This window comes from Mirounga leonina, unplaced genomic scaffold, assembly GCF_011800145.1.
Source record: "Mirounga leonina isolate KUSES-001 unplaced genomic scaffold, KU_Mleo_1.0 Mir_174, whole genome shotgun sequence".
In the NCBI taxonomy this organism is placed as follows: Eukaryota; Metazoa; Chordata; class Mammalia; order Carnivora; family Phocidae; genus Mirounga; species Mirounga leonina.
The window spans coordinates 10,070,510-10,074,778 of record NW_023270451.1 but is presented as its reverse complement, the minus strand read 5'-3'; the positions used below and the strand labels follow the sequence as shown (position 1 = coordinate 10,074,778).

The 4,269-nt window shown below is 39.5% G+C and overlaps 1 pseudogene; it reads right to left on the bottom strand.

The window, feature by feature from the left end:
- Positions 1-691: 691 nt before the first annotated feature.
- LOC118021460 lies at positions 692-816 on the bottom strand (annotated as a pseudogene).
- Positions 817-4,269: the final 3,453 nt, after the last annotated feature.

The following is a 4,269-nucleotide window of genomic DNA, read 5'->3' as shown; positions in this document are numbered from 1 at the left end:
TACTTCTAGTTACAATCTATTTCATTACCCTGTTTACTTCCATCATTGTTCATACTACAGCCTGTAATTATCTTGTTTGCTTTTCTACTTGGTTAGTTATTATCTCTATTATCAAAGAGAAGATATGCTTTATGCAGATAGGAAACCATATCTGTCTCATTTACCATATTGTGCTCAGCTTCTGGAATCTTGCCTAGAACATATTTGAGAATCAGTAAGTATTTATTCAGGATATGAGTGAATAAATTCTACAAGATACTCTAATGTGTTGAATACTTAAATGGTTTATATATTTTCTTAAAAATAATGTTAAAATGGGGCGCCTGGGTGGCTCAGTCCTTAAGCATCTGCCTTCGGCTCAGGTCATGATCCCAGGGTCCTGGGATCGAGCCCCACATTGGGCTCCCTGCTCTGCGGGGAGCCTGCTTCTCCCTCTCCCACTCCCCCTGCTTGTGTTCCCTCTCTCGCTGTGTCTCTCTCTGTCAAATAAATAAAATCTTTAAAAAAAATAATAATGTTAAAATAATGCAACAGTAATAGATTCACAATCAACAGATTACTGTTTAATCTAAAACATATTATAGATGCTGTGTCCTTTATTGTGACTATTATGAAAAAATAATCATTTCAAATTAAGGAAAATGATAATTTCAAATAAATTCACTTTGATTTTTAAAACATTAAAGTTGAAAAGCAGAAGCTTTTCTAAAATTGCAGCACCAAATGACATATTCACTACCTGAGGTTTCTTTTAATTAGCAATAATCGCGCCTCGGATAAACTTCATTGGCTACGATACTGCCACTGCGCAAACCTACCTGAGGTTTCTTGAAACGGAGCAATTTGAATTTAATCTGGTATCTTAAATAACTTAATACCCATTGTGTATTTTAAAAAGTCAATTTAAATTTTGTGCGGCTTCTTTAGATATTGCCTATGACATGGTAAATAACTAAGTCTGGTTTTATATATTCTCAAGTGTCATTTGGCTGATGCTCAAAGAATCATGCACAACTACTTCAGTTATTTTTTTTTCTTTAGCTTTAAAATTATTTTCCTTTAAGCTATAAAAATTTTTGTTTTCCTAAACACATTTAATAATTATAAGTAAATAAGGGCAAGTGTTGCCGAAGAGTCATAACCCTATTAATCTCTGTGTAAACTGGAGATGAATATACTTATTATTAACCTATTCAACCTGAAGAACTATGTTGTATTAGCTATATTTATAACTATGTGCTTTTTGCACACACACACACACAAACAAATATTTCTATGCAATTAATTATACTAGTTACATAATTTAAACAGAATTCTAAATTAAACTTCAGGAGTAATAAATGAGTATAGAATTAATATAATATAAACAAATATTCTCTTCATCATGCATTTTTTATAGTAGCCTAAAAGACAAGGAGTGATTTTGACATCTGCTTCATTTAATAGTAGACAAAATCACGAACATATTTTATAATTACACAAGAAGAGGGCACCTGGGTGGCTCAGTCATTAAGTGTCTGCCTTCGGCTCAGGTCATGATCTCAGGGTCCTGGAATGGAGTCCCATATCGGGCTCTCCCTTCTCAGCTGGAAGCCTCCTTCTCCCTCTCCCACTCCCCCTGCTTGTGTTCCCTCTCTTGCTGTGTCTCTCTCTGTCAAATAAATAAAAAAATCTTTTTAAAAAAATTACACAAGAAGGAAAAAAAAAAGATCATCACTCTCTAGAATTTAACACAGACCCTCAAAATATTTGTTTTTTGTAGTTTCCAGTACTGATTCTTCATATCAAAATGAAAGTTACAAATGTACAGCATAATATATTTTGGTAGAACAATACAGATTATATTATCAGTGAAAAACTGGAGATTCTTTCTCCCCTTTCCCTCTCCCCCTCCCACTCATGCACACACACTCTCAAATAAATAAATCAATCTTAAAAAAAAAGAGAGGGGGGCGGAGCAAGATGGCAGAGGAGTAGGAGACCTGGATTTCGTCTCCTCTCAGGAATTCAGCTGGATAGGGATCAAACCATTCTGAACACCTACAAACCCAACAGGAGATCGAAGAAAAGAAGAGCAACTACTCTCTCATCAGAAAAGCGACCACTTTCTGGAAGGTAGGACGTGCGGAGAAGTGAATCCGAGGCGATATTCGGGAGGATAGACGGCGGGGGAGGGGCCTCCAGCCGCCGCTTCTGGCAAGTGATAGAGCCGCGGAGCACAAAATCGGAACTTTTAAGTCTGCTCCGCTGAGGGACGTCACTCTGGTGGCTAAGTGGGGGGTGGAACCCTCCAGGACAGTGTGGTCTCAGGACCCTCGGGGTCACAGAAAGACCGGGGGTGCCTGAGTGTGGCAGAGCTCCCAGGTATCGGAGCAGGGAAACCGGCTGCAGAGATGGAACCGAGGAGCAGGCTCTCAGCTCTCAGTTGCCATAAACTGTGATCCGCAGCACAGTCGGGCCCCTGCTCCTCCAGCAGGGACCCAACAAGCGGCAGATCCGGGGAGACTCACCTTCCTCCCCCGGGAGGAGCCGCGCGGGAGCGCACCACAGGGATCTGCTGGGTTTGGAGACTCCACCCGGGGTCGGGTGCCAGAGATAGAAACGCGCGGTCACAGGCCGGGCGAGCACGGAGTGCGGCCGGAGCCCTGGGAGACGGGAGTGACTGGCGGCTTTTCTCTGGGGGCTCACTGAGGAGCGGCCCCGAGTTCTCGGCTCCTCCGGGGCGGAGATTGGGAGGCCGCCATTTTCACTCTCTGCCTCCAAAGCTGTACGGAAAGCTCGCAGGGAACAAAAGCCCCGGAGAGCAAACCCGAGCAGATTACATAGCCGGGAGGGGGCAAGGGCGGGGCAATTCCGCCTCCGGCAGAGACGTTTGGAAACCACGGCAACAGGCCCCTCCCCAGAAGATCAGCGAAAACAGCCAGCCAAGACCAAGTTTACCGATCAATGAGAACGGCAGAGCTCCAGCGCTAGGGGACTACTGCACATAGAATTCATGGCTTTTTTACCATGATTCTTTAGTCTTTCAAAGTTAATTTTTTTAACTGTTTTTTTTTTTTTTTAATTTTTCTTTTTCCCTTTTTCAACCAACATCTTATCAATCCCTTTTCTTAAAAAAAATTTTTATTTTTCATTTTTAGAGTCATATTCTAACCCTTCATAAGTACCCGTATTTTTGGCATATATATATATAAGTTGTTCTCTCTTTAAAATTTTGAGATAGTTTCTTCTAACAGATTAAAATATACCCTAAATCTCTAGTATATGGTTTTTTCTACTCCCCTGTCTGATCACATTCTCTCCCTTTTTTTTTCTTTTCCTTTTTTTAAATCCTCTTCTTTCTTTTTTCAAACAACTTCTTATCAATTCCTTTTATAAAATTTTTTATAATTTCCATCTTTACAGTCATATTCCAACCGTTCATCATATCAACCCTTATTTTTGTACATATATAAGTTTTCCTTTCTTTAAAATTTTGGGAGGCACTTTCTTCTAAAAGACAAAACTACACCCCAAATCTAGTGTATGGCAATGATCTATATACCAGCCTGATCATATTTGATCACATTCTGGTTTTTTGTTGTTGTTTCGTTTTGTTTGTTTTTGTTTGTTTTTATCTTTATCTTTTTCTTTTTTCTCTCTTTCTGTTTCTTTTTCCATTGCTTCAGGTCTTTTCTGATTTGTTTAGAGTATATTTTCTGGGCATGTGGTTACTCTGCTAGCATTTTGTTCTCTCATTAATCTATTCTCCTCTGCACAAAATGACAAGATGGAAAAAATCACCTCAACAAAGAACAAGAGGTAGTACCGACTGCCAGGGACCTACTCAATACGGACATTAGTACGATGTCAGATCTAGAGTTCAGAATCATCAGTTTAAAGATACTACCTGGGCTTGAAAAAAATATGGAAGTTATTAGAGAAACCCTTTCTAGAGAAGTAAAAGAACTAAAATCTAACCAAGTAGAAATCAAAAAGGCTATTAATGAGGTGCAATAAAAAATGGGGGCACTAACTGCTAGGATAAATGAGGCAGAAGAGAGAATCAGTAATATAGAAGACCAAATGATGGAAAATAAAGAAACTGAGAAAAAGAGAGATAAACAACTAAGGATCACGAGGGCAGAATTTGAGAGATAAGCGATACCATAAGACGAAACAACATTAGAATAATTGGGATCCCAGAAGAAGAAGAAAGAGAGGGGTAGAAGGTATAATGGATCAAATTATAGCAGAGAACTTCCCTAATTTGGGGAAGGAAACAGGCAT